The following is a 9660-nucleotide window of genomic DNA, read 5'->3' as shown; positions in this document are numbered from 1 at the left end:
TCCTAGCTTCTGGGCCTGTGTAACAGGCCAAACTTCCGAATACTGCCCCCTATCCCAAAGAAGTTAAACAGCCACTCATCACTAACATTGAGTGGCTGCTGCCAACACACTGACTCAAATCTCTAGCCACTTTAATAATTAATAATTGTATGTAATAAATGTATCACTAGTCACTTTAAACAATGCCACTTTATATAATAATTACATACCCTAAATTACTCATCTCATATGTATATACTGGACTCTGTACCATCTACTGCATCTTGCCTATGCCGCACGGCCATCGCTCATCCATATATTTATATGTACATATTCTTATTCATCCTTTACACTTGTGTGTGTGTATAAGGTAGTTGTTGTGAAATTGTTAGATTACTTGTTAGATATTACTGCACTGTTGGAACAAGAAGCACAAGCATTTCACTGCACTCGCATTAACATCTGCTAATCATGTGTATATGACCAATAAAATTTGATTTGATATCCGTTTTCCCAGTTATGTGAAATCCATAGATTAGGGCCTAGTGAATTTATTTCAATTGACTGATTTCTTCATATGAACTGTAACTCAATCAATTCTTTGAAATTGTTTCTTGTTGTGTTTATAGTTTCGGTCAGTGATACAGTATGAACACTATTGTTTAAATGTATTTTTTTGTTTGCTTAATTCCAGTTCAAGCACAGAACTGTCAGCCATGTGGGCCATAATGACAGCCAGTGAGAGCCAGATCGAGGAACTGAAGAGAGAGAATGCAAGTAAATGTGTGGATGTGAATTCATTTGAGAGATCATTTTATTCACTGATATGAACATCATTGTCTAAATTAATGTTTTGTTTCCATAAATCCGCCCTAGCAGCAGAATTGTCAGCCATGGGGGCCAGAGTGACAGCCAGTGAGAAGAGATGGAAGAGCTACAGAGAGAGAATGCGGGTAAGATACTTTTTATACTGTGACAAGATGCCTTTTGTTCCCCAACTAATTCTACCCACAACAATTGACCCTTGACAGAAAAATATTTTCACTAGTTGTGGATATGTCATTAGAAGTTGTTAGCAACACCTCTGTAGACAGACATTCAGAGCCTTGTCATATATTATTTAACTAACCTATTATTGTCATCCAATAGTTAAATTATCATTATCTGTTACCATGTATGTTAATGTCTGATTGTTTCTATTTCTTATTATACTGTAGTAGTGTGTAGGATCATTTCATTAATTTACCTCTCAAAATGTAGCATAAGTAACTCTTTAAACAATCCCTTGGGCTCTATACCTCAACAGTATTGAAGGTATTGAATGGTGTGATGGTAACACTGGTTGGAATCTCAGGTCCACCGTGACAGACATGGACCACATAACAGTAACACAGTATATTATGTGCTTGATTCTACTGTACAGAGGTACAGTTTAGTTATTGAAAATAAACATGTTAATCTGTTGTGTTCACAGACCGACCAGGTCGTCGCAGTTGTAAATGAGAACTTGTTCTCAACTGGCCTACCTGGTTAAATAAAGGTGAAATAAAAATTAAATAAAGACCAAAGGTGGCATTCTCTGCCAGTTTGAGAACTTAATCAACGTATGTAGGACTCCTAAGTGGTGCAACTACGCTGAACTTCACCAAAGTCTACACAAACATCAACCATAAGTACAGCCCAGTTACAGGTACTACTTACTTACACACTTTTCAAAATCGAATGAGATTTTTTGGGGTCATGCTCATTATTTCTTATATTCATATACAGTTTGCCAGCAGCATACCACCCTGCATACCACTGCTAGCTTGCTTCTGAAGCTAAGCAGGGTTGGTCCTGGTCAGTCCCTGGATGGGAGACCAGATGCTGCTGGAAGTGGTGTTGGAGGGCCAGTAGGAGGCACTCTTTCCTCTGGTCTAAAGAAATATCCCAGAAACCCCAGGGCAGTGATTGGGGACATTGCCCTGTGTAGGGTGCCGTCTTTTGGATGGGACGTTTAAACGGGTGTCCTGACTCTTTGATGTCATTAAAGATCCCATGGCACTTATCGTAAGAGTAGGGGTGTTAACCCTGGCTAAATTCCCAATCAGACCCTCAAACCATCACGGTCACCTAATAATCCCCAGTTTACAATTGGCTCATTCATCCCCCTCCTCTCCCCTGTAACTATTCCCCAGGTCGTTGCTGCAAATGGAACGTGTTCTCAGTCAATTTACCTGGTAAAATAACGGATAAATAAATAATAAATCAAGTTGAAGTCGGCGGTTTACATACACTTAGGTTGGAGTCATTAAAACTTGTTTTTCAACCACTACACAAAAATGTATTGTTAACAAACTATAGTTTTTGCAAGTCGGTTAGGACATCTACTTTGTGCATGACACAAGTCATTTTTCCAACAATTGTTTACAGATTATTTCACTTATAATTCACTGTATCACAATTCCAGTGGGTCAGAAGTTTACATACACTAAGTTGACTGTGCATTTAAACAGCTTGGAAAATTCCAGAAAATTATGTAATGGCTTTAGACGCTTCTGATAGGCTAATTGACATCATTTGAGTCAATTGGAGGTGAACCTGTGGATGTATTTCAAGGCCTACCTTCAAACTCAGTGCCTCTTTGCTTGACATCATGGGAAAATCCAAAGAAATCAGCCAAGAAAAATTGTAGACCTCCACAAGTCTGGTTCATCCTTGGGAGCAAATTCCAAACGCCTGAAGATACCATGTTCATCTCTACAAACAATAAATCAAGTATAAACACCATGGGACCACGCAGCCGTCATACCGCTCAGGAAGGAGACGCGTTCTGTCTACAAGAGAGGAATGTACTTTTGTGCGAAAAGTGCAAATCAATCACAGAACAACAGCAAAGGACCTTGTAAAGATGCTGGAGAAATCAGGTACAAAAGTATCTACCCACAGTAAAACAAGTCCTATATTGACATAACCTGAAAGTCCGCTCAGCAAGGTAGAAGCCACTGCTCCAAAACCACCATAAAAAAGCCAGACTACGGTTTGCAACTGCACATGGGGACAAAGATCGTACTTTTTGGAGAAATCTTCTCTGATTTGATGAAACAAAAATAGAACTGTTTGGTCATAATGACCATTGTTATGTTTGGAGGAAAAAGGGGGAGACTTGCAAGCCGAAGAACACCATCCCAACCGTGAAGCATGGGGGTGGCAACATCATGTTGTGGGGGTGCTTTGCTGCAGGAGGGACTGGTGCACTTCACAAAATAGATGGCATCATGAGGATGGAAAATGATGTGGATATATTGAAGCAACATCTCAAGACATCAGTCAGGAACTTAAAGCTTGGTTGCAAATGGGTCTTCCAAATGGACAATTGTCATGTACTGTCATGTTGTCTTGTCTCTGTCCTTTCCCTTCACCCTGTCTCCCTCTGCTGGTCGTGTTAGGTTACCTTTTCTCCCCCGCTTTCCCCCAGCTGTCCCTTGTCTCCTCTAACTACCCATTCACCCCGTTCCCCACCTGTTCCCTTTTTTCCCTCTGATTAGGTCCCAATATCTCTCTCTGTTTCTGCTCCTGTCCTTGTCGGATTCTTGTTTGTTTGTGTCATTCATGCCTGAACCAGACTGTCGTCATGTTTGCTGTAACCTTGTCCTGTCCTGTCGGAATCTGCCGGTCCATCTGAGCCTACCTATGTTTGGTAATTAAAGAAGCTCTGTTTAAGTTGATTCGCTTTTGGGTCCTCATTCACGCACCGTAACAGAAGAATCCGACCAAGAATGGACCCAGCGACTTCGGATCCTCTCCACTCAGCCGTCGAGATCCAGGGAGCGATGCTAGGCAGACACAAGCAGGAATTGTCTGCTGCTCGACATGCCGTTGAGACCCTGGCCACCCAAGTCTCCAACCTCACAGAACAGGTTCACCATCTCCGCCTCGATCCACCGGCCACTTCCAGGGCTTTCGAATCTCCGGAGCCCAGAATCAATAACCCGCCGTGTTACTCTGGGGAGCCCACTGAATGCCGCTCGTTCCTCACCCAGTGTGATATTGTGTTTTCTCTCCAGCCCAACACTTACTCCAGGAGCACTGCTCGTGTCGCCTACGTCATATCTCTCCTTATTGGACGGGCTCGTGAGTGGGGCACGGCAATCTGGGAGGCAAGGGCTGAGTGTACTAACCAGTATCAAGACTTTAAGGAGGAGATGATACGGGTTTTTGATCGATCTGTTTTTGGGGAGGAGGCTTCCAGGGCCCTGTCTTCCCTATGTCAAGGCAATCGATCCATAACAGACTACTCTATTGAGTTTCGCACTCTTGCTGTCTCCAGTGGCTGGAACGAGCCGGCCTTGCTCGCTCGTCTTCTGGAGGGTTTCCGCGCAGAGGTAAAGGATGAGATTCTCTCCCGGGAGGTTCCTTCCAGCGTGGATTCCTTGATTGAACTCGCTATTCGCATTGAGCGACGGGTTGACCTTCGTCACCGAGCTCGTGGAAAGGAGCTCGCGCTCTCCGTCGCCTCCCTCTCCGCATCACTACCATCTTCCTCTGCCGGCTCGGGTGCTGAGCCCATGCAGCTGGGAGGTATCCGCATCTCGACTGAGGAGAGGGAACGGAGAATCACCAACCGCCTCTGTCTCTATTGCGGTTCCGCTGGTCATTTTGTCACTTCATGTCCAGTAAAAGGCCAGAGCTCGTCAGTAAGCGGAGGGCTACTGGTGAGCGCTACTACTCCTGTCTCTCCTTCAAGATCCTGCACTACCTTGTCGGTCCATCTACGCTGGACCGGTTCGTCAGCTTCCTGCAGTGCCTTAATAGACTCTGGGGCGGAGGGCTGTTTTATGGACGAGACCTGGGCTCGGGAACATGACATTCCTCTCAGACAGTTAAAGGAGCCCACGGCCTTGTTCGCCCTGGATGGTAGTCCTCTCCCCAGGATTCAGCGTGAGACGCTACCTTTAACCCTCACTGTTTCTGGTAATCATAGTGAAACCATTTCTTTTTTAATTTTTCGTTCACCTTTTACACCTGTTGTTTTGGGCCATCCCTGGCTAGTTTGTCATAATCCTTCCATTAATTGGTCTAGTAATTCTATCCTCTCCTGGAACGTCTCTTGTCATGTGAAATGTTTAATGTCTGCTATCCCTCCTGTTTCCTCTGTCTCTTCTTCACAGGAGGAGCCTGGTGATTTGACAGGGGTGCCGGAGGAATATCACGATCTGCGCACGGTGTTCAGTCGGTCCAGGGCCACCTCTCTTCCTCCACACCGGTCGTATGATTGTAGTATTGATCTCCTTCCGGGAACCACCCCCCCCCCCGGGGTAGACTATACTCTCTGTCGGCTCCCGAACGTAAGGCTCTCGAAGATTATTTGTCTGTAGCTCTTGACGCCGGTACCATAGTCCCCTCCTCCTCTCCCGCCGGAGCGGGGGTTTTTTTTGTCAAGAAGAAGGACGGGTCTCTGCGCCCCTGCATAGATTATCGAGGGCTGAATGACATAACAGTGAAGAATCGTTATCCGCTTCCTCTTATGTCTTCAGCCTTCGAGATCCTGCAGGGAGCCAGGTTTTTCACTAAGTTGGACCTTCGTAACGCTTACCATCTCGTGCGCATCAGGGAGGGGGACGAGTGGAAGACGGCGTTTAACACTCCGTTAGGGCACTTTGAATACCGGGTTCTTCCTTTCGGCCTCGCTAACGCTCCAGCTGTCTTTCAGGCATTAGTCAATGATGTCCTGAGAGACATGCTGAACATCTTTGTTTTCGTTTACCTTGACGATATCCTGATTTTTTCACCGTCACTCCAGATTCATGTTCAGCACGTTCGACGTGTCCTCCAGCGCCTTTTAGAGAATTGTCTTTTTGTGAAGGCTGAGAAGTGCACTTTTCATGCCTCCTCCGTCACATTTCTCGGTTCTGTTATTTCCGCTGAAGGCATTAAGATGGATCCCGCTAAGGTCCAAGCTGTCATTGATTGGCCCGTCCCTAAGTCACGCGTCGAGCTGCAGCGCTTTCTCGGCTTCGCGAACTTCTATCGTCGTTTCATCCGTAATTTCGGTCAGGTGGCAGCTCCTCTCACAGCCCTTACTTCTGTCAAGACGTGCTTTAAGTGGTCCGTTTCCGCCCAGGGAACTTTTGATCTCCTCAAGAATCGTTTTACATCCGCTCCTATCCTTGTTACACCTGACGTCTCTAGACAGTTCGTTGTCGAGGTTGACGCGTCAGAGGTGGGAGTGGGAGCCATCCTTTCTCAGCGCTCCCTCTCTGACGACAAGGTCCATCCATGCGCGTATTTTTCTCATCGCCTGTCGCCGTCGGAACGTAACTATGATGTGGGTAACCGCGAACTGCTCGCCATCCGGTTAGCCCTAGGCGAATGGCGACAGTGGTTGGAGGGGGCGACCGTTCCTTTTGTCGTTTGGACTGACCATAGGAACCTTGAGTACATCCGTTCTGCCAAACGACTTAATGCGCGTCAGGCGCGTTGGGCGCTGTTTTTCGCTCGTTTCGAGTTCGTGATTTCTTATCGTCCGGGCTCTAAGAACACCAAGCCTGATGCTTTGTCTCGTCTCTTCAGTTCTTCAGTAGCCTCCACTGACCCCGAGGGGATTCTCCCTGAGGGGCGTGTTGTCGGGTTGACTGTCTGGGGAATTGAGAGGCAGGTAAAGCAAGCACTCACTCAAACTCCGTCGCCGCGCGCTTGTCCTAGGAACCTTCTTTTCGTTCCCGTTCCTACTCGTCTGGCCGTTCTTCAGTGGGCTCACTCTGCCAAGTTAGCCGGCCACCCTGGCGTTCGGGGTACGCTTGCTTCCATTCGCCAGCGTTTCTGGTGGCCCACCCGGGAGCATGACACGCGTCGTTTCGTGGCTGCTTGTTCGGTCTGCGCGCAGACTAAGTCCGGTAACTCTCCTCCTGCCGGCCGTCTCAGGCCGCTTCCTATTCCCTCTCGACCGTGGTCTCACATCGCCTTAGATTTTGTCACCGGACTGCCTTCGTCAGCGGGGAAGACTGTTATTCTTACGGTTGTCGATAGGTTCTCTAAGGCGGCTCATTTCATTCCCCTTGCTAAGCTTCCTTCTGCTAAAGAGACGGCACAAATCATCATCGAGAATGTTTTCAGAATTCATGGCCTTCCGTCAGACGTCGTTTCGGACAGAGGTCCGCAATTCACGTCTCAATTTTGGAGGGAGTTTTGCCGTTTGATTGGGGCTTCCGTCAGTCTCTCTTCCGGCTTTCACCCCCAGTCTAACGGTCAAGCAGAACGGGCCAATCAGACTATTGGTCGCATCTTACGCAGTCTTTCTTTTCGCAACCCTGCGTCTTGGTCAGAACAGCTCCCCTGGGCAGAATACGCCCACAACTCGCTTCCTTCGTCTGCGACCGGGCTATCTCCTTTTCAGAGTAGCCTCGGGTACCAGCCTCCGTTGTTCTCATCTCAGTTCGCCGAGTCCAGCGTCCCCTCCGCTCAGGCTTTTGTCCAACGTTGCGAGCGCACCTGGAAGAGGGTCAGGTCTGCACTTTGCCGTTATAGGGCGCAGACTGTGAGAGCTGCTAATAAGCGTAGAACTAAGAGCCCTAGATATTGTCGCGGTCAGAGAGTTTGGCTCTCCACTCAGAACCTTCCCCTTAAGACGGCTTCTCGCAAGTTGACCCCGCGGTTCATTGGTCCATTCCGTATCTCTCAGGTCATTAATCCTGTCGCAGTGCGACTTCTTCTTCCGCGATATCTTCGTCGCGTCCACCCGGTCTTCCATGTCTCCTGTGTTAAGCCCGTTCTTCGCGCCCCCGCTCGTCTTCCCCCCCCCCCCCCCATCCTTGTCGAGGGCGCACCTATCTACAGGGTCCGTAAAATCTTGGACATGCGTCCTCGGGGCCGTGGTCATCAGTACCTAGTTGACTGGGAGGGGTACGGTCCTGAGGAGAGGAGTTGGGTTCCCTCTCGGGACGTGCTGGACCGTGCGCTGATTGATGATTTCCTCCGTTGCCGCCAGGTTTCCTCCTCGAGTGCGCCAGGAGGCGCTCGGTGAGTGGGGGGGTACTGTCATGTACTGTCATGTTGTCTTGTCTCTGTCCTTTCCCTTCACCCTGTCTCCCTCTGCTGGTCGTGTTAGGTTACCTTTTCTCCCCCGCTTTCCCCCAGCTGTCCCTTGTCTCCTCTAACTACCCATTCACCCCGTTCCCCACCTGTTCCCTTTTTTCCCTCTGATTAGGTCCCAATATCTCTCTCTGTTTCTGCTCCTGTCCTTGTCGGATTCTTGTTTGTTTGTGTCATTCATGCCTGAACCAGACTGTCGTCATGTTTGCTGTAACCTTGTCCTGTCCTGTCGGAATCTGCCGGTCCATCTGAGCCTACCTATGTTTGGTAATTAAAGAAGCTCTGTTTAAGTTGATTCGCTTTTGGGTCCTCATTCACGCACCGTAACAACAATGACCCCAAGCATACTTCCAGAGTTGTGGCAAAATGGCTTAAGGACAACAAAGTCAAGGTATTGGAGTGGCCATCACAAAGCCCTGACCTCAATCCTATAGAAAATGGGTGGGCAGAACTGAAAAAGTGTGTGTGAGAAAGGAGCCCTACAAACCTGACTCAATTACACCAGCTCTGTCAGGAGGAATGGGCCAAAATTCACCCAACTTATTGTGGGAAGCTTGTGGAAGGCTACCCAAAACGTTTGACCCAAGTTAAACCATTTAAAGGCAATGCTAACAAATACTAATTGACTGTATGTAAGCTTCTGACCCCCTGGGAATGTGATGAAAAAAATAAAAGCTGAAATAGATAATTCTCTCTACTATTATTCTGACATTTCATATTCTTTAAATAAAGTGGTGATCCTAACTGAACTAAGACAGAATTTTTACCAAGATTAAATGTCAGGAATTGTGAAAAACTGAGTTTAAATGTATTTGGCTAAGGTTTATGTAAACTTCTGACTTCAACTGTATATATACACAGACACACTACCATTGATAAGTTTGGGGTCATTTAGAAATGTCCTTGTTTTTGAAAGAAAAGCACATTTTTTTGTCCATTAAAATAACATAAAATTGATCAGAAATACAGTGTTGACATTGTTAATGTTGTAAATTACTATTGTAGCTGGAAACGGCTGATTTATTATGGAATATCTACATAGGCGCACAGAGGCCCATTATCAGCAACCATCACTCCTGTGGCACGTTGTGTTATCTAATCCAAGTTTATCATTTTAAAAGGCTAATTGATCATTAGAAAAACCACCGTGGCTATATTCTAAAAATGTCCACTGTAGACAAGTGTTCAGTTCTCATGTACTGTACTGGTTCACCAAGTCCAGTCTATATAAGAAGGGGGATTGAGGAGCCCAGATTAGACTACATTAGTTCTGAAAAGGTGTCATTTCAAAATGAGGGTTGCTCTAGCTCTGCTGGTGTTGCTGTTCTGTCTGTTTGGGGCATTGGCTCAAGGAGAGAGGGATTGAAATTGATATCAGGAACCCAAGCACTTAAGCTGTAGAGATGACCCACGCACAGGCAGCCAACCAGACTGCCACCAACTCTGAGATCAGGGCCCATAAATGCTGAGAACAGAGACATTTTACTCCTGCTTTCATAGGTAAAAAAAAAGAAAGAAGCAATTCATGAAGCCTCTTTAGTCCTAAAATTCACACCTAGTCAATAGTTATTTAGGACACTTCATGGGCTGCCCTAACCAGTTAAAAGTTCC

This window comes from Oncorhynchus mykiss, chromosome 5 (assembly GCF_013265735.2).
Source record: "Oncorhynchus mykiss isolate Arlee chromosome 5, USDA_OmykA_1.1, whole genome shotgun sequence".
In the NCBI taxonomy this organism is placed as follows: Eukaryota; Metazoa; Chordata; class Actinopteri; order Salmoniformes; family Salmonidae; genus Oncorhynchus; species Oncorhynchus mykiss.
This window is presented reverse-complemented; position numbering follows the sequence as displayed.